At 42.6% G+C, this 22,098-nt stretch overlaps 1 pseudogene; it reads right to left on the minus strand.

Moving 5' to 3' along the window:
* The window catches only part of LOC122448955, a 71,861-nt pseudogene that overhangs the window by 23,233 nt on the left and 26,530 nt on the right, over positions 1–22,098 (minus strand).

Genomic DNA, 22,098 nt, shown 5'->3' on the forward strand with positions numbered 1-22,098 from the left:
ATGACTGAGGTGACTGGGAAGCCACAAGGCTCCAGAGTAGTTATGGAACACCCACCTCCTGTTACCCAGGAGAAGATGAAGACCTGCTATTAATTGAGGTCCAGAAAAAAATGTCAAGGTGAACTGAAAGCAGCCAAACTCATCTTGGCAATCGACCCCACCCCAGAAGCCACCATCCCCTGTCCTTGCCTGGCACATAACCCTTCTATGTCCACATCCCTTCTGCTGAAGCCATCGTTCCCACCTGCCTTCACACTCTACCCAAACCAGTGCCATTCTTGCTCCCTGTCTTGTTTTCTCCAGGTGGCCAGGGTAACCGTGAGGGTGAATAATCCCATTCTGGCAAAGCTGCCCAAGAAAACTTCTCTGAAAACTCCCACCACAAAAAAGCATAAGAAAATCAGATGCTCAAAGCCCTGTAGCAGAGTTCCAAGGCGAAAGCACAGCTGAATCAGAAGGAACCATGGAGACCACTGCCATTCCAGGAAATCAGAAGGAACCAGAGGAGGTCCCAGAGACCATGGAACCACTGTCATTCCAGCTAATCAGAATGAACCAGAGGATGTCCCACAAACCATGGAGAACCCTGCCATTCCAGCAGGACCAATCAACAGCCAGTGACTTCGGGGCATGTCTAGACACCTCAGAAATGATTAGGGGTCTGGCCGCTGATTACTGGCCAAAAGTACAGATGCTGAATATTATAGCAACTACATACACTAATAACGAAAATAAAATAAAATCAAGTTGATGTGAAATTATATTTGTCTCTGAGTTCTCTGATAGTGGGGGGCAGAGAGGGCAGGGAAGGGATAAGTGTGTGAGGAGGGAGGGAGATGGCTTCTGTGGAGTTGGAGATGTGATGAGAAGGTCCACTTTGCCAGAAAGTAGGGGGAAAACTGGTTCCAGACTGAGCTTCAAAGACACACTTCCCATGGGAGAAGAGGAAGAGGACTTGAAGTTTCTCTGTGTGAGTGCAGAGATGGACACTTAGCTTGGGAGCTGTGTCGTGTGCACTGGGGCATGCCATTTGTTCAAAAGGCATACAGAGGAGCTGCCCCATCAAAAGAATAGAAAATTGGAATTTGCAGCAACATGGAAGGTAGAATATTGAGTAAAATACCTCAGACAGAGATTGACAAATACTGTATGATATCACACATAGAATGTAAACAAACCGCGAAGTAGAGAATATGATATTAATGGAGATGAACAAATATAGAGAAGCATTTACTGGTTACCAGCTGGGAGCGGAAGAGGGTGGGGCAATACAGAGGTGGGGGAGTGAGAGGTACCCAGTGATAGTTAGGTGGAAGATGAGCTCAGTGATGCATTTTACAACATGGGAAATGGAGCCAGGACTTTGTCATAACTATAAATGGAAAGCAAGCTTTAACATTTGTATAATGAGAAAGAAAAGGAAAGAAAGAGGGGGGAGGAAGGAGGGAAGAAAGGAAAGAAAGAAGAGCGTTTTTGGAGGTCAAAAAGTCAATACTGATTAGGCCCTTTTAATCAAAGGATTCTAATTTATTTTATTTTATTTATTTCATTTGGTGGGTATGTACCTTACAATATTGTGGTGGTTTTTGCCACCCATTGACATGAATCAGCCATGGGAGTACATGTATTCCCCATCCTGATTCCCCCTCACATCTTACTCCCAATCCAATCCCTCTGGGTCAGCCCAGTGAACCAGTCCTGGGCACCCTGTCTTATGCATCGAACATAGACTGGCTATCCATTTTTCATATGATAATATACAGTTTTCAATGCTATTCTCACAGATCATCCCACCCTCGCCATCTCCCACAGAGTCCAAAGGCTGTTCTGTAAATCTGTGTCTCTTTTGCTGTCTCCCATATAGGGTTATCATCTCCATCTTCCTAAAATCAATATATATGCCTTAGTATAGTATATTGGTGTTTTTCTTTCTGACTTACTTCGCTCTGTATAATAGGCTCCAGTTTCATCCACCTCATTAGAACGGATTCACATGTGTTCTTCATAATGCGTGTGCAATATTCCATTGTGTCTATGTACTACAGCTTTCTTACCCATTTGTCTGCTGATGGACATCTAGGTTCCTTCCATGCCCTGGTTATAGTAAACAGTGCTGTGATGAACATTTGGGCACACGTGTCTTTTTCACTTCTGGGTGAATCACGATTTGAATGAGGAGAAACCATGATGACTATTAGCCTGTTAGTGGTAAACCCTGCACATGAGTTTGGTTGAAGGTGTGGGACCAAAGGTGGCGATGGCTGTTTGAAACCGGCTGAGAGTGGTCAGATGGACATGTGGGGTGCTGTCCTGCTGGGGTACATCTCTGGTTGCCCTGTTCTACCAGCCACGGAGAATTTTCGTTCCTTCCTTTCATTTCCCTTTTTTCCCTTTCTCCCTATTTCCTCCCTAACTGAATTTCTTTCACAAACATTCAATGTGCTGCACTGTGCTGTGCTTTGTTGTTCAGCCCTGTGCAACACTTTTTGACCCCATGAACTGTAGCCCGCCAGGCTCCTCTGTCCATGGGGATTCTCCAGGCAAGCATACTGGAGCAGGTTGCCATTCCGCCCTCCAAGGGATCTTCCCAATCCAGGGATTGAATCCTGGTCTCCCATGTTGCAGGTGGGTTATTTTTTTTTTAATATCTGAGCCATAGGGAACGCTTAAAATGAGCTTCATCTGACACAATGTTTTTCATATCTGTAAGATCAAATGGGGTCTCTTTTAGGATTTCCATGACTCTCCTTATTTCTGGAACACAAAACACATTTATACCAAGTATCCTAATGTCTCTGTCTGCAATTAGTAAAATCTTTGCCACTTCTGCCTGAATTTCAGTTCTCAAGAGAATTTCAGTATCATTTTTCTTACCTTCGTTAGATTTAATAAGTTCTTAAGTACTGCAGGGCTAGTTCCATACTCTTCCTGTGAATTGGCTGCTCATGTCTTTAAACATGTCTTCAAAAATTTAAAGGCCAGTGATACATCTTTCTTATAAAGTGTTGGATCATGCTCTTGCCCATTTTTCTATCAGGTTTTAGGTTCTTTCAAATTCTAAGAGGCATTTTTTGGGTTTGTTTACGGCGTGATTTTTCTACCTCTTAAAATGTTCAGCAGAGTGATGGACACATGGTGAGATAGCAACAAATGGGCAACAGGATGTGAACACCTCACAGGAAACTCAAGAAGACCTACTAAGCCAACAAACTGTCCCCAGGGGTGCACCTCACGCTGGTTGACTCTATGAGTCAATTGGACAAACGAGGACTGAGGTGGAGCACACAATCCATTCCTCTTTCCTCCAGAGCAAACCAGCTCAATGAGAGACCATGGGAACAAGATGCACAGGACAGGATGACTCAGTGTTTCATCCAAGAAGCTGGGAGCTTGTGGCAGCTGCTCATGGAAATGAATTCCACCTTGGTTTTGGCTGTGAGGTAAGCTCCAAGGGAGCTTCCAGCAAGAAAACAAGATGAGAAAAGAGATTTGTGAGGGCATGTGTTGAGAAGACCTTTACACTCAAGGCTCACAGAGCTCTGGGCAAGCCCCACCCCTTGCTGGGAATACTAATCAGCCGCACGGGGGCATTTCCTGCATGGGATCCCCAAGCACAACCTGAAAAATGCATTTTTCTTCCCCATGCCCATCACACTGTTCATACCCAAGCCTGGGTAGTACTCCTAGTGAGGTGACCACTGATTATGTTTAGACAAGACTGCTTGCTTTCTGCAATGAGAATATTGACACCCGACCATGTTCTCTGTGCACGAGGATGTGGAGACCTGGGTGCGGACTGGGCCTGGCCTCTGTCCTGGAAAACTCCGTGCCTGTGTCTGAATGTCAGTGCTCAGAGGTCTGGGGTCTGGAGCTGAGGTGGGCTTCTCTGGGTAATGCGCCCTCCTCTGAATGGGGTTCCATGGCCCTCCCAGGGGTCAGTGCTGCCTTAGGGCTCTTAGTCTTTCCTCCTACAAGGCTCACCTGCCCTGAGGCTCATGGAGACTCCTCAGGTGGGCTACTTGGTAATTATTCCAGTTTTCTAGCATATTCAGTTTAAGTAGGGAGGCAGGTTCACCTGGCTAATTGATTCCAGGGTACAAGGATCAGGCAAAAACCCAACGGGCAGCAGGTGAGGTTGCTATGTGATCGCTTTCCAGTTGGCCATCCCTGCTCAGCAGACACCAGACCTGCCCCCCATCTTCTAGACCCACATCTGGTGTATTTTCTCAACACCTCAGTGGGAAAACAAAGAATGGAGCCTACTGGAACCAAGGCAGTGTGTTCAGCATTATCGTGACAGCTGTCAAAACAGTTAGTATCAGACAGAACCAAAGGACAGGAGACGGGGAACTTCTCTGGGACGAGAGAAGGTTCCAGGAACCCACTCATTTCTGCCTTTGGGGCCCAGCCATCAGGGACTTGGTGTCCTAACCAAGAGTCATGCAGTCCCAGATGCAGCGTTTGGGGACAGTGTGGGTCTCACCCCGTCCACACGGGTCCAGATCCTGTGCCCAGAGACCCTGTGTCTGCTCCTCACCTCTGTGTGTCTTGCCCCTTGGAGATTCCCAACTTCTGAATTGAGGGTGTTGCCCTGATTAACCTGTGGTCTTTCTTCTCTTAATCTTGTGACTTTCACATGAGGTCAGGCACCTTTGAATGGGTTGCTGCTCTGTGTTCTGCTGGGTGAAAACCTTTGGCGGTGTCATATTAACATCATAGTGTATCACAGACCTAATCTGTAGGCTCGCCACTGTTTGGGGACCCTAGATGAATTTTCTGTAATTTATTTTTTATTTTCCTTTGGAATCAGGTTGATTTCCATTGTTTTACTAGTTTTAGCTGTACAGTAACTTAATTTGATTTTATATAGAAGTGAATCTATTCTTTTTCCATTTTTTTCCTCATATAGATTATTACAGTCTCTTTAGTAGAGGTCCCTGTTCTTTTCACTAGGTCCTATTTGCTTATCAATTTGTTAGATCTTAGTGTGTATATAAATCCTAAACTCTTTATCCCTTCTTTCTTTCTTTTGATACTCTTAATTTGATTTTTGCAGGCTGTGAAGTCTGTTTTGTACATTAGGTCACTGGTATGAATTTATAGATTGTGCCTGTAAGTGATCTCTCATGAGATTTGTCTTTCTGTCTCTGAGTTCCCTCACCTTGTGTGATGATTTCTTAGTACACCCATGCTGCTGACAGCATCCCTGTTTCACTCTGTTTTATGGTTGAGTGGTGTTCCAGTTGTAGATGTACCACCTTGTCCTCAAAGGCTAATAGAGTTCTGCAAAGAAAATGCACTGGTCACAGCAAACACTGTCTTCCAACAACACAAGAGAAGTCTCTACACATGGACATCAACAGATGGCCGACACCAAAATCAGGTTGATTATATTCTTTGCAGCCAAAGATGGAGAAGCTCTATACAGTCAGCAAAATCAAGACCAGGAGCCAACTATGGCTCAGATCATGAACTCCTTATTGCCAAATTCAGAGTGAAATGCAAGAAAATAGGGAATACCACTAGATCATTCAGGTATGACCTAAATCAAATCCCTTATGACTATACAGTGGAAGAGAGAAATAGATTCAAGGGACTAGATCTGTTGGACAGAATGCCTGATGAAATATGGATGGAGGTTCATGGCATTGTAAAGGAGACAGAAATCAAGACCATCCTCCAAAATACAGAAAAATAAAAGAAATACAAAAAATCAAAATGGCTGTCTGAGGAGGCCTTACAAATAGCTGTGAAAAGAGGGAAGTGAAAAGCAAAGGAGAAAAGGAAAGATATACCCATTTGAATGCAGAGTTGCAAAGACGAGCAAGGAGAGATAAGAAAGACTTTCTCGGTGATCAGTGCAAAGAAATGGAGGAAAACAATAGAATGGGAAAGACTAGAGATCTCTTCAAGAAAATCAGAGATACCAAGGGAACACTTTATGCAAAGATGGGCTCAATAAAGGACAGAAATGGTAGGGACCTAACAGAAGCAGAAGACATTAAGAAGAGGTGGCAAGAAGACACAGAAGAACTGTACAAAAAAGATCATCATGACCCAGATAATCATGATAGTGTGATCACTCACCCAGAGCCAGACATCCTGGAATGTGAAATCAAATGGGCCTTAGGAAGCATCACTATGAACAAAGCTAGTGGAGTTATGGAATTCCAGTTGAGCTATTTCAAATCCTAAAAGATGATGCTGTGAAAGTGCTGTACTCAATATGCCAGCAAATTTGGAAAACTCAGCAGTGGCCACAGGACTGGAAAGGTCAGTTTTCATTCCAATCCCAAAGAAAGGCAATGCCAAAGAATGCTCAAACTACCCCACAATTGCACTCATCTCACATGCTAGTAAAGTGCTGCTTAAAATTCTCCATGCCAGGCTTGAGCAAGCCATGAACCTTGAACTTCCAGATGTTGAAGCTGGATTTAGAAAAGGCAGAGGAACCAGAGATCAGATTGCCAGCATGTGCTGCGTCATCAAAAAATCAAGAGAGATCCAGAAAAAGATATACTTTTGTTTTATTGACTATGCCAAAGCCTTTGACTGTGTGGGTCACAATAAACTGTGGAAAATTCTGAAAGAAATGGGAATACTAGGCAACATGATCTGTCTCTTGAGAAACCTATATGCAGGTCAGGAAGCAAGAGTTAGAACTGGACATAGAACAACAGAATGGTTCCAAATTGTAAAAGGAGTACGTCAAGGCTGTATATTATAACCCTGCTTATTTAACTTATAGGCGGAGTACATCATAAGAAACACTGGGCTGGAGGACGCACAAGCTGGAATCAAGATTGCTGGGAGCAATATCAATAACCTCAGATATGCAGATGACACCACCCTTACGGCAGAATGAGAAGAAGAACTAAAGGGCCTCTTGATGAAAGTGAAAGAGAAGAGTGAAAATATTGGCTTAAAGCTTAACATTCAGAAAACTATGATCATGGCATCCGGTCCCATCACTTCATGTTAAATAGATGGGGAAACAGTGGAAACAGTGGTTGACTTTATTTCTCTGGGCTCCAAAATCACTGCAGATGGTGATTGTAGCCATGAAATTAAAAGACACTTGCTCCTTGAAAGGAACGTTATGAGCAATCTAGACAGCATATAAAAAGCAGAGACATTACTTTGTCAACAAAGGTCTGTCTAGTCAAGTGTATCCTTTTTCCAGTAGTCATGCATGGATGTGAGTATCGGGCTATAAAGGAAACTGAGCACAGAAGAATTGATGCTTTTGAACTGTGGTGTTGGAGAAGATGTTTGAGAGTCCCTTGGACCACAAGGAGATCCAACAGTCCATCCTAATGGAGATCAGTCCTGGATGTTCATTGGAAGGACTGATGTTGAAGCTGAAACTCCAATGCTTTGGCCACCTGATGCAAAGAGCTGACTTATTTGAAAAGACCCTGATGCTGGGAGAGATTGAGGGCAGGAGGATAAGGAGAGGACAGAGGATGAGATGGTTGGATGGCATCACTGACTTGATGGACACGGGTTTGGGTGGACTCCGGGAGTTGGTGATGGACTGGGAGGTGTGGTGTGCTGCGGTTCACGGGATCGCAAAGAGTCAGACACGACTGAGCGACTGAACTGAACTGAATTAGTGTTAGAAAAATTGTTTGATATAGGTGCCCTGGGATCGCATCTGATTTTCGTCCTAGAGAAGTCACAGCTCATGAGCGTAGCACATCTTCTGTGGAAATTAACATTCATTTAACTATCGCTATAGGTAAAACAACCCAATCATCTACTTCCAAATACCCTGGCTTTAACTCTGATGTTGGAATTATGTAGGAGTCAAAATTCAAGTCTTCATAAACTATATATTCATGGCTTCAATATCTTTGGTGACTGATAGTTTATACCATAAGGCATGGAGTGTTAATTTTGTCTATTATGTATAAAATTTATAGGGGTGGAAAGGCAATTAAGATGAAGATAATAGCTGGTAAGGTTGTTTGGATAGTCTACTTCTTGTGTGTCTATAGTGCCAGTGTGTGTGAGTTTTGTTGTCAAAATAAGTGAGATAATATAAAGTACTCGTGAGCCGATTAAGAAAACAATTACTAATGTGTTATCATGAAGTGTAAGAATTCTTCTATGATGGTTGGTGTTGCATCTTGAAAGTCTAGTTGTAGAGGATATGCCATTGATACATACAGATTTTTCACCTATAACTTAACTTCAACAAAGTGATACAATATTTCACTAATATCTCTTAAATAGAGAAAGAAATCATGGTATGATTGTGCCTTGAAATCAGTAGTTGGGGGTTCGATTCCTTCCTTATTTATTTTAAAATAATGTGCATAGGTTCTTTGAGTGTTGATATGGTTGGTCTATGGTAAGACCTCGTCTTGATGCAAATGCTTCTCAGGTAATAAGAATTATTGGGATTACTGTGGTTAAAGAAATGAATGGGCCTATAGATGAAATGGTATTTCATACTGTGTATGCATCTGGGTAGTCAGAATACTGTTGTGGTATTCCAAACAGCCCTAGAAAGTGTTTTTGAAAAAGGTTAGGTTAACATCTACAAACCCATTTATGAAGTGAATTTTTGTTCATGTCAAGTAGAGTATAGCCTGAGAATAATGAGATTCAGTGCAGAAAGCCCCCTATAATAGCAAATCTCCCACTGAAAGTACATAATGCAACTATGTAACTACATAGTATATATCATGAAGAAAATATGTGAAGGTGAATTAGCCAGGAAAATTCCTGTTAACCCTCTGACTGTGAAAAGAAATACAAAACCTAGAATTCACATTATAGCTGGGGGTCATTTAATGTTACTGTCATGAGGCATTGCTAATCAACTGAACAGTTTTACTCTTGTTGGCCTGGTAGTAATTATAGTGGCTGATGTGAAATAGGCTTGTGTGTCAACATACATCCTTACTGTGAATATCCGATGTTCTCATACAATAAATCCTAAGAATCCAGTTGACACTATAGCTCAGACCAGTCCCATGCACCTGAAAGTTTCTTTTCCCCTAAGTAATAGGTTACAATATGTGAAATCATCCTAAATCCTGGCAAAATCAGAAGATATACTTCAGAGTGTCTGAAAAATCAGATCAATGTGGATACAGTATTGGGTCCTCTCCTCCTTCAGGATCAAAGAAAGCTGTATTTAGATTTCAGTCTGTTAATAGCATAGTAAAATTACCAGCTGCCAATACAGGTAGTGATAGTAATATGGCTGTGATTAGGACTAATCACATGAATAACAGCATTTGATATTGGGATATGGCAGGGGTTTATATTAATAGTTGTAGTAATAAAATTGATAACACCTAAGATAGAAGAAACACCTGTTAGGTGTAGAGAAAAAATAGTAAAGTATACTTAAGCTCCAGCATGAGCTAGATTTCTGGCTAAAGGTGTAGATAGCTCAGCCTGTGCCAGTGCCTGCTTCAACTATTGGTGATGCAAGCAGTAAGAGGAAAGAGGGAGGGAGAAGTCAGAAGCTTATTTATTCAGGGAAAAGCTATGTCATTAGCTCCACCTAGTAGGGAAACTAATCAGTTACCAAAGTCTCCAATCATAATAGGGAGGAGTATAATGAAAACTATTACAAATGCATGAGCTGTTACAATTACATTGTAAATTTGGCCATCTCCAAGTCGAGTTCCAGGTTGGCCCAACCCAGCACAGATTAAGAACCTTGGGGCTGTGCCTACTGTTGCCAGCCAAAACCTTGGCCTTCTTTGTCCACTGACGCTGAACGAAAAATATGGAGACTGGGTTTGGAGGAAATAGAAAGGTGGCTTTTATTCTTAGCTGGCATAGAGGAGAAACGCAGTAGGCTTATGCCTCGAGAGCTGTGCCCTGCCCCCCGAGATGAATCTAGGGGCTTATAGAAGGCAAGAGCTCACAGTCAGGAATCAGTGATGAGGAGCAAAGGGGATAGGATCTTGATTTCTTCCTTTTGCATTGTTTCAAAGACAGTAGAAGACTGATGTCAATAACCCAGTAATTGAGTCTGGCACTCGGTGACTCTGTGACCTTCTTTCTGATACGTAACTACAAGGGGAAGAGTGTTCTGAGGATAAACAGCAGATTGGGATATATTTAGTGCAGAGTCAAAGGAAAATATGTGCCAAGTGTAGCTTCTTCAGAGTGAAGGGACAGAAAAGCAAACTTTGTCACAGACATTCAGCGTAAGGAGCAGTTACAGGAAAAAGAAAAGTTAGGAATGTTCAGGCCTGCTCACTGTTCTCTTTATCTTCTTTGTTGTCAGAAAAGAAAGGAGAAAAACTCATTCCTCCTTTTTCCTTTTCACTGCAACACTGCCTTCCCGGCTCAAGCACTAAATCATAAGTATATAGTACCAAAATCTTTACGGTTAGTTGAAAATAATAGGCAGTTAATGAACATAGGCAGAATGGCTGAGTAAGCTTTAGACTGTAAATCTAAAGACAGGAGTTTAATCCACTTTTTCTTTTTACTAAGTCCAGTGATGAATATTTCATGATGAATTGCAAATTCAAAGAGGCCGGTTCAATTATACGACTTTTTTTTTTTTTTTCTATTTTCCTTTTGCAATAGAAGTAGGTTGAAGTCAGTTGACCAGGGTATTTAGCTGTTAACTAAAAGTTCCTTGGGTTATACCCCACCAATCTAGAGAGGGTTTAGCTTGAAGTGGCTGGTTTGTATTCAATTGATGTAAGATATAAGCTTGCAAACCTTATGAACAGGAATTAAGTAAATTATACTTGCTTAGGGCTTTGAAGTATAAGGAACATCCCTGTAGTACAGGAATTTTCCTGTAGTTCATACAGTAAAGAATCTGCTTGCAATGCAGGAGACCTGGGTTCCATCTGTGAGTTGGGAAGATCCTCTGGAGAAGGGAATGGCAATCCACTCCAGGATTCTTGCCTGGAGAATCCCATGGACAGAGGAGCCTGGTGGGCTACAGTCTATGTGATTGCAAACAGTCGGACATGACTGAGCGACTAAGCCCACAGCACACAGGGCATTGAAGGCTCTTGGTCTAGTTAACCTAAATTCCTATTCCCACACTGAGAGAATTGGTGTTATGGGTAGAATTGTTGTGGCTATTGCAGTTATTGTGGATAGGAGTGTTATTTGTTTCATAGTGTAGAATTGTCATGTTTTCTCTGTTATTTGCAGAGACGAATAAGGTTAGTGCCGTGGAGTGTGTGAGTCATATGTTGAAGTATAGTAGTGCCATGATTGCTATTACTGTTGGTAAAACGATGCATTTTTTGGTTGTTGTTATTTTTTCAATAATTGTTCACTTGGGTCTGAATCCTAATAGTGGTGGGAGGCCTCCTATTGATAATAGGATGATGAGGATAAGGGTTGTTATGATTGGTATCTTGTTGCATGTATGTGATAGTGATAATGTGGTGGTGGTGGAGTTGGTTATGGACATTCTGAATATGGTGGAAGTTAAGATAATATAACCAGGTTTAGTGGAGAAGGCAATGGCAACCTACTCCAGTACTCTTGCCTGGAAAATCCCATGGATGGAGGAGCCTGGTAGGCTGTGGTCTATGGGGTCGCCAAGAATCAGACACGATGGAGTGACTTCACTTTCACTTTTCACTTTCATGCATTGGAGAAGGAAATGGCAACCCACTCCAGTGTTCTTGCCTGGAGAATCCCAGAGACGGCAGAGCCTGGTGGGCTGCCATCTATGGGACTGCAGAGTCGGACACGACTGAAGCAACTTAGCAGCAGCAGCAGCAGCAACCAGGTTTAGTGCTGTCAGAGTGGGATTACATAATAGGATGGTGTTTATACATCCTATGTGGACCGTTGATGAATAGGCTGTGATTTTGCATACTGCATCTGATTTCACCATCCTCAGCCTCCAATTATAGTGGATAATGTGGATATAGCTTGTATCAACTTGGGCTTCCCTGCTGGCTCAGGTGATAGAGAATCTGCCTGCAATGTGGAAGATCTGGGTTTGATCCCTGGCTTGGGAAGATCCCCTGGAGGAGAGCATGGCAACCAACTCCAGTATTCCTGTCTGGAGAATGCCCATAGCAGAAGAGCCTGGTGGGATACAGTCCCTGGAGTCAAAAAGAGTCAGACACGGCTGAGCAACTAAGCCCAGCACACAGTACGCTGTTAAATTAAATGATGGTGAAGTTTGGTATAGCACAGACATGGGTGCAAGTTTTTGTCATGGTCATAGGATGAAGTCAGATGTTAGTATAATGTCTTGTATACCTTCTGGTATTGCAATGTGAAATGCAGATTTTCCAGTTTTATTCATAAGGCTATTGTTATTAATATGGATGCTCTTTGATTAAATAGTTTTGTGGCAGTCCATTGTCCTGAGAATAAGAAATAATGACAGTTATCATGAGTAATATTGATGTGGTGGATTGTGTCAAGTATTTAGTTGATGCTTCTGTTGCTCCTGGGTTGAATTATTTATTATAATGGGGATCATGCCTAATATATCTATTTCAAAGCCAAATAGATAAGTAATCAATGGAGATAATTATAATGACAATAAATCCTGAGAAAATAGTTGATAGGATAATGATAAAGATGATGGGACTTATTAGTACAGAAAGGGTATAAATGAACATTTTTGGGGTACAGGCCCATTAGTTTAATTAGCTGACCTTACTCACAGAATGTGGTGTAATTTGGTAGCACAAAGAACTTTGGATTCTTAGGGGTGTGTTCAATTCCTATAATTCTAGATATAAGAGGATTTAAATCTTTATTATTTACTCTCTCAAAGAAAGTCTAGTCAGACCATTTCTTATGCTTGTGGAAGAGTACTTGATAATAGGATGGATAAGGATATGTGTCATATGCATAGGGCTTAGTGTTAGGGATAGAAAATATTGAAGAGTAAATGTATTCATTGGTCATATTGGAATCAGGGGTCTAATGCTCAAATTGATAGGAAGGAGACTGTTAATAACAGTGATTTGGTTCAGTTCAGTTGCTCAGTCCCATGCAACTCTTTGTGACCCGATGGACTCAATGGACGTGAATTTGAGTAAACGCCGGGAGTTTGTGATGGACAGGGAGGCCTGGTGTGCTAGAATCCATGGGGTCGCAAAGAGTCGGAAACGACTGAGCGACAGAACTGACTGACTGATGTTTCTATCATATGCTAGAGCAGCAATTGCGTCACACTCGAGTGACTCTGAGGAGATACCCCACGTCCAGGGGCAAAGGAGAAGGCCCAGAGAGATGGTATGAGGGGCACAATCACATTCAGAATCAAACCCCACACCTGCCAGAGACACTGAGAGGGCTCAAACGCACCCTGTGCACACCAGGACCTCAGCCACACGGAGACTGAGACAGAACTGTGTCTGGGTGTGTCCTGAGGAGATACGGGTCAGCAGTGGACTGTCGCAGGAACAGGGACTCTGGGTGCAGTAGACCTGGGTATGGCAGAAGCCCTCTTGGAGAAGTTCACCGTTAACCCACCACAGAGCCGCCAGGACGTCCACAGGACTGGGGAAACAGACTCTTGGAGGGCACAACAGAACCTAGTGCACACCAGGACCCAGGAGAAAGGAGCAGTGACCCACAGGAGACTGACCAAGACGTGCCTGTGAGTGTCCAGGAGTCTCTGCTGGAGGCGTGGGTTGGTGGTGGCCTCCTGCAGGGTTGGGGGCCTGACTGTAGCAGGGCCTGCATGGCATCTTTTGAAGGAGGTCGCCATTATCTTCATCACCTCCACCATAGTTTGGCCTCAGGTCAAAAAACAGAGAGGGAATACAACCTCGCCCTTCAACAGAAAATTGGATTTCCATCAGAGGGCAGACAGACTGAAAACCACAATCACAGAAAACTAACCAATCTGATCACCTGGACCACAGCCTTGTCTATGTCAGTGAAACTATAAACCATGCTGTGTAGAGCCAGCCAAGACGAACGGGTCATGGTGGAGATTTCTGACAAAACATGGGCCACTGGAGAAGGGAATGGCAAACCACTTCAGTATTCTTACTTTGAGAACCCCATGAGCTTTTGAAAAGGCAAAAAGATAGGACACTGAAAGATAAGCCCCCCAGGTCGGTAGGTGCCCAATATGCTTCTAGAGATCAGTGGAGAAATAACTCCAGAAAGAATGAAGAGACAGAGCCAAAGCAAAAGCAACACCCAGTTGTGGATGTGACTGGTGATGGAAGTAAAGTCCGATGCTGTAAAGAGCATTATATCATAGGAACCTGGAATGTTAGGTCCATGAATCAAGGCAAATTAGAAGTGGTCAAAGAGGAGATGGCAAGAGTGAAAATTGATATTTCAGGAATCAGTGAAATAAAATGGACTAGAATGGGTGAATATAATTCAGATGACCATTATGTCTTTTGGGCAAGAATTCCTTAGAAGAAAAGGAGTAGCCCTGATAGTCAACAAAAGAGTCCGATGCAGTACTTGGATGCAATCTCAAAAAGGACAGAATGATCTCTGTTCATTTCCAAGGCGAACCATTCAATATCACAGTAGTCCAAGTCTATGCCCGGACCAACAAGGCTGAAGAAGCTGAAATTGAATTTCAGCTTCTGAATTGAATGGTTCTATGAAGACCTACAAGACCTTCTAGAACTAACACCCAAAAAAGGTGTCCTTTTCATTAAAGGGGACTGGGATGCAAAAGTAGGAAATCAAGAAATACCTGGAGTAACGGACAACTTTGGCCGTGGAGTACAGAATGAAGCAAGACAAACCAAAATAGAGTTTTGCCAAAAGAATGCATTCATCATAGGAAACACCCTCTTCCAACAACACAAGAGAAGACTCTACACATGGACATCACCAGATGGTGAATCCTGAAATCATGTTGATTATATTCTTTGCAGCCAAAGATGGGGAAGCTATATACAGTCAGCAAAACGAAGACTGGGAGCTGACTGTGGCTCAGACTATGAACTCCTTATTGCCAAATTCAGACTTAAATAGAAGGAAATAGGAAAAACCACTAGACCATTCAGATATGACCTAAATCAAAACCCTTTTGACTATATAGTGGAAGTGACAGATAGATTCAAGGGATTATATCTGCTAGACAGAGTGCCTGAATAACTATGGATGGAACTTTGTGACATTGAACAGGAGGCAGTGATCAAGACCATCCCCAAGAGAAAGAAATACAAAAAGGCAAAATGGATGTCTGAGGAGGCCTTACAAATAGCTCTGAAAAGAAGAGAAGTGAAAGGTAAAGAGAAAAAAGAAAGATATACCCATTTGAATGCAGAGTTCCAAAGAAGAGCCAGGAGAGATAAGAAAGCCTTTCTCAGTGATCAGTGCAAAGAAATAGAGGAAAACAATAGAATGGGAAGGATTAGAGATCTCTTCAAGAAAATTAGAGATACCAAGGGAACCTTTCATGCAAAGATGGGCACAATAAAGGACAGGAATGGTAGGGACCCAACAGAAGCAGAAGATATTAAGAAGAGATGGCAAGAATACACAGAAGAACTGGACAAAAAAGATTTTCCCGACCCAGATAATCACGATGGTGTGATCACTCACTTAGAGCCAGACATCCTGGAATGTGAAATCAAGTGGGCCTTAGGAAGCATCACTATGAACAAAGCTAGTGAAGGTGACGAAATTCCAGTTGAGCTATTTCAAATATTTAAAGATGATGCTGTGAAAGTGCTGCACTCAATGTTCCAGCCAATTTATAAAACTTAGGAGTGGCCACAAGATTGGAAAAGTTCAGTTTTCATTCCAATCCCAAAGAAAGACAATGCCAGAGAATGCTCAAACTATGGTACAACTGCACTCATCTCACATGCTGGCAAAGTAATGCTCAAAATTCTCCAAGCAGGGCTTCAACAGAGCATGAACCATGAAATTCCGGATGTTCAAGCTGGATTTAGAAAAGGCTTCGCTTCATTTTAGATTATTTTAGGTAATGCTAGTTACTGGCATTGATAGTGGGATAAGGAAAAATATATAATAGATGCTATTAGAATTCAGAATAGGCACTGACTGAATGGTCAGAATGTCATGCTTTGTTGTTTGCATGTATGAAGTAATGGCATTAATACTTAGATTAGGATAGAAAAGATTCGGGCTAAAATTCTGCCTAGTTTGTCAGGGCTTGATCGTAGGACTGCATATGTGAATGAGAAGTATCATTCTGGCTTGATGTGTGAAGGTGTGTTGAGAGGTTTGCCGGGATGTAGCTATCTGGGTCTCCTAGTAGGTCAGGTGAAAATAGGACTAGTATTTTTAACCCCAGAACTAGTAGCAAGGCACCCAAGATGTCTTTAAATGTATAATATAGATGAAATGGGATCTTGTCTATATCAGATGAAATTCCTACTGAGTTATTTGATCCTGTTTCATGGAGAGATAGTAAGTGGACTATAGTAAGTGCTGCAATAAATGAGCTTGTAGAGAAGGGGAACCAACCATGTTACTAGTTGGTCATAATTAATTATTACAGAAATTACTTGTGCAAATTTAAATTGTACTGATGAGTAAGGTGATAAGGAAAGAAGAAATACAGTGTGATTAGCCCCTTTTGATCTGATACTAATATAGACATTTTTATTTGATTGAGGGAGGTGGTTTTTGGCAAAATATCCTCTCATTAGATTCAGTCTAGAAGGGGGATGCTGACTTTTGGCTGGTTAAATTTAAATAAGGGGTCTGGTATAAGGCATATTCAGTTTCAATATCTAGGTCTTTAGAGTAGAATTCAGTGAGGAAAGGCATTCCTGTCAATGCTAAGCTGCCAATGATAAGGGCGGTTGTAATAAAAGTCATAGCTCTAAACAGACCTCCTATTTTCTGAATATCTTGTTCATCATTTAGGTTGTGAATAATCTGGATTACATAAATAGAATGGCTTTGAACAAGGCAAAAGCATATTTTTGCAGAAAGAGGAATGCTGGGTAGAGTTGGTTGATGCCAATTGTTACTATCATGAGGCCTAATTGGTTGGAGGTGGAGAAAGCAATGATTTATTTTGATATCATTCTGGGTAATGGCACATATTGCTATAAATGTTGTGATAGCCCCTAGGCATAATGTAACTGATGGGGTACATTTATAGCTTTCTGTCAGAGGCTAGAGGTGAATGAGTATGAACATATCTGCTACTACTATTGTGCTTGAGTGGAGTAGGGCAGAGACTGATGTGGGCCCTCTATTACTGAGGGTAATTATGGGTGTAGCCCAAATTGGCAAATTTTCCTGTTGCAGCTAATACTAAACCTAATATAGGTAAATTTGAATTAAGTTGAGCAAGAGAGTTCCAGAAAAACATCTATTCCTGCTTTATTGACTATACCAAAGCCTTTGACTCTGTGGATCACAATAAACTGTGAAAAATTCTGAAAGAGATGGGAATACTAGACCACCTGACCTGCCTCTTGAGAAACCTGTGTGCAGGTCAGGAAGCAACTGTTAGAACTGGATATGGAACAACAGACTGGTTCCAAATAGGAAAAGAAGTATGTCAAGGCTGTATATTTTCAGCCTCCTTATTTAACTTATATGCAGATTACATCATGAGAAATGTTGGGGTGGAGGAAGTACAAACTGGAAACAAGATTACCGGGAGAAATATCAATAACCTCAGATATGCAGATGACACCACCCTTATGGCAGAAAATGAAGTAGAACTAAAGAGCCTCTTGATGAATGTGAAAGAGGAGAGTGAACAAGTTGGCTTAAAACTCAACATTCAGGAGACTAAGAGCCCGGCATCTTGTCCTATCCCTTCATGGCAAATAGTTGGGGAAACAGTGGAAACAGGGCTCCAAAATCGCTGCAGATGGTGATTGCAGCCATGAAATTAAAAGACGCTTGCTCCTTGGAAGGAAAGTTATGCACAACCAAGACAGCATATTACAAAGCAGAGACATTACTTTGCCAACAAAATTCCGTCTAGGCAAGGCTATGTTTTTTTCAGTAGTCATGTATGGATGTGTGAGTTGAACTATAAAGAAAGCTGAGCACTGAAGAATTGATCCTTTTGAACTGTGGTGTTGGAGAAGACTCTTAAAGAGTCCCTTGGACTGCAAGGAGATCCAACCAGTCCATCTTAAAGGAGATCAGTCCTAGATGTTCATTGGAAGGACTGATGTTGAAGCTGAAACTCCAATACTTTGGGCACCTGATTCAAAGAGCTGACTCATTGGAAAAGACCCTGATGCTGGGAGGGATTGGGGGCAGGATGAGAAGGGGACGGCAAAGGATGAGATGGTTGGATGGCATCACCAACTCAATGAACATGAGTTTGGGTAAACTCCGGGAGTTGGTGATGGACAAGGAGGCCTGCTGTGCTGAGATTCATGGGGTCGCAAAAAGTTGGACACTACTGAGCAACTGAACTGAGCTGAGGATAAAAACTTGTTGTGTCATGCATTGAAGTTAAGTAAGAATCATGCTGTTGTTTTAATAAAACCTGTATCAGCATAGGGTTTGGAGAAGGCAATGGCACCCTACTCTAGGACTCTTGCCTGGTAAATCCCATGAATGGAGGAGCCTGGTAGGCTGTGGTCCATGGGGTCGCGAAGAATCAGACACGGCAGAGTGACTTCACTTTCACTTTTCTCTTTCATGCATTGGAGAAGGAAATGGTAATCCACTCCAGTGTTGTTCCTGAAGAATTCCAGAGATGGAGGAGCCTGGTGGTCTGCCGTCTATGGGGTTGCACAGAGTCAGACACGACTGAAGTGATTTAGCAGCAGCAGCAGCAGCACAGAGTTATACAGAACAGATCCATGCCCCCCTGGCCCCGCTTTCTCACATCCACGCCCCCGTGCCTGCATCCCCACATCCACACAGTGCAAGCCAGCAGTCTGCCTCCTCTTTCCAGTCAGTCTTTGGGCTTCGCTGAGGTGATTTGCCTCTGGGGAAGGAAATGGCAACCCACTCCAGGATTCTTGCCTGGAACATCCCATGGACTGAGGGGCCTGATGGGCTACAGTCCATGGGGTCGCAAAGAGTCGGACACAGCTGAGTGACTGAGGAGTTATACAAAACTGCCTGTAGTGCTGCCGTGTTTGCATCTGCCATCCACACCATCATCCAATGAGCAGGAAGGGTATAATCCCTGCTCTTTCTCAGCCAGTAAGTAATTGGAAGAGATTATTAGTGGTAACAAGAATTAGTATTGTAACAAGGAAAAGAAGTGCTTGAAGAATCAGTTAATGATGGGGTCTGAGTGAATGAATCATATTGAGAAGTCTATCATTGATCATATGACAAATAGGGCCACCAGCACACATTATTGAGAAATAATCTATTTTAGAACTGAATGATAGCTTAAGGGTTTGTAGTGTGATTCAGCGCCAGTTTGAGATAATTATCTCTTGGCCTGTATACATGAATATTATTGTTGGAGCTAAGCTAATGGTGAAGGCATATGAGATAATCTTACATATAGAGGGTATGTGGTGGTTTTATAAATGTTAGTGTTTGTTATTATGATAGATGATATAAATAGTGAGGCTAGAGTGAAAGAGGAAATTTACTTTATTACTTTTATTTGGAGTTGCACCAATTTGGTTCTAACACCAGTGGATAAAAGTTTGAAAAACCCATGCTGTTAGTCATGGGAGTATAGAATCAGCAATTCTTATCTACTTCTGTGGTAAATAAGAAGGTATTGTCTTCTCTTACTAGATTCACGATCAAGTGTTTTCTTCTAAACTATATATACAATATAGGGGCCTAGAATGATTTTTGGGTTTAAGGATAAGAGTAGAAGAGGTAGGATGGTTAAAGAAAAGAGAGCATTTTCTCCTGTAAAAGATGGAGAGATACTGTTTATGTGGTGTGTGTATTTGCCTCACTGTGTTGTAATGACTATATATAAAGAGTATAGGGCAGCAATTACTATATGAATTCCTATTAAAATAATTGCAATGTTTGATCACGAGAAGGATATTACTACAAATAGCTCTCCAATCAAGTTAATAGTTGGGGGTAGAGCTAGGTTTGTTTAACTTGCTGGTAATCATCAGGTTGCTATTAGTAGGAGGGACATTTGTAGGCTTTAGGCTAGGATTATTGTTTGCCGATGGACCTGGTAATTTGAATTTGCCAGGCAGAACAAAACAGAGGATGTAAGACTGTGGGCAATTTTTAGGGCTGTGGCTCCTATACCACTTCAAGGTGTGCCGGTAAGGATAGCAAAGTGCTATGTGGCTGACAGAAGAGTATGCAGTGAGTGATTTTAGGTCTGTCTGGCATAAGCAAATGGAGCTGGTTATAATTATGCCTCATAAGGACAATAGAATGAGTGGATACCCTATGAAGTCTGTTAGTGGGTTTCAAATTATTGTAATTCGTAATTCGTAGTATACCATAGCATCCAAAGTTTAGTAGTGCTGGCAGCATAGCCAGAACTATGAAGCCTGCATTAGGGGCCTCTTCATGTGCGTTAGGTAGTCAAAGGTGGAGGCCATAGGATTGTATTTTTACTATAAAGACAATTATGCATACTAACCATATGAAACCATTGGATCAAGAGTTGGATATTGATTGGGCTCAGCATTAGAATATTTAAAGGTACTACTGTATTTTGAATGTAGACAAGTATTCCTAAGAGGGGGAGAGAACTTACTAGGGTATAAAATAAATAAAGACCTGCCTTAACGTGTTCTGCTTGATTTCCTCTTTGGGTAATGATAATGAGTGTTGAAACTAGTGTTGCTCCAAATAGAATATATAAAAGAATTAATTTTATGGCAGTAAATGTTATAATTAAAGTAATTATAGTATTACTAGCAGTGATAATATTTTTTTTCAGGTAGAGATTCTTTTAATAAGTGGTGTTGACGGTTAGTATAAGGGGTCATAACCATGTAGTTAAAATCTGTGGTGGTGTCCATAGCGACTGGGAGAAAACTAATGAGAAACTGAGGCTGTTATCATTGATTAAGGAGGAGTAGGCTTGTGAGTCTAGTTAGTAGACTATGCGTGGTGGTATTAATTCAGATTGAACTGGTGATCAGGTTAGTGGTATTGTTGCTGACCAAAATCTTGGCCTTCTCTGCCTGCTGAAGCTGAATAAAAGAAGATAGAGACTGAGTCTGGAAGAAATAGAAAGTTGGCTTCAATTCTCAGCCAGCAGAGAGGGGAACAAGCAGGTTGATGCCTCAAGACCTGTGCCTGCCCCCCTTGAGGAGTCTAGGGGCTCATAGAAGGAAAGGCTCACAGTCAGGAAGCAGTATGATAAACAAAGGGGATAGGACTTTGATTTCTTCCTCTTGCATTTATTCACAGTCGCATCAGTTCAGTTCAGTTGCTCAGTCATGTCTGACTGATGATGGGAAAAACTGAAGACGGGAGGAGAAGGGGACGACAGAGGATGAGACGGTCGCATGGCCTCACCGACTCAATGGACATGGGTTTGAGTAAACTCCGGGAGTTGGTGATGGACAGGGAGGCCTGGTGTGCTGCAGTCCATGGGGTCGTGAAGAGTCAGACACGACTGAGCGACTGAACTGAACTGAAACCACTCCAGTAGATTCTTCCAAGTGTGTAGCCCAGAGCGTTCTGCCTGAGGGAGTTGAGATTACACAGGTAAAACGTGTAACAGCTCACAGGGTGCTCAGGACTGTGGAACTGACAGCCCTCCCTGGGCAGCCAGGACCCTTAGCAGCGATGAGAGCCTCGCCCCCTCATGGTCCCAGGGAGAAGGAAGCTGATTGGCCTGCTGGCCGGTCCGAGCCACTGCTGGGAGGTCCCTGTCTACCCTGACCACTGGAGTGGCCCAAGGGGCCCACCCTCTCGGGCCCCATCGAGCCCCTGCTCCAGACCTGTCTGGAGAGTCCTTCCAGGCCGTCATGATGGGAACCTGTGGTGGGAACTCAGTAGAAAGGGCGTGAGGGCAGCCAAGACCTTCCTTCACCGAGGACTTGACATTGCCAGGTACACTGAGGTCACGCAGGTGGCGGGGATGCCGTTTCAGATGGTGGTCTGTGCTGAGAAGGACACAGGACTCGGGGAGGCAGGGTCTGATGAGTGGGAGTCCAGAGAGGCGCCTTCTTGGAGGAGGGGAGATGCTCAGACAGAACTGCATCTTAGGACCGGAGCTCCAGCAGGGCTGGCCGGTGGCTGAGGAGGGCAAGGCCAGGGCTCAGTCACAGGAGCGGT

This window comes from Cervus canadensis, chromosome 10, assembly GCF_019320065.1.
Source record: "Cervus canadensis isolate Bull #8, Minnesota chromosome 10, ASM1932006v1, whole genome shotgun sequence".
NCBI lineage: Eukaryota > Metazoa > Chordata > Mammalia > Artiodactyla > Cervidae > Cervus > Cervus canadensis.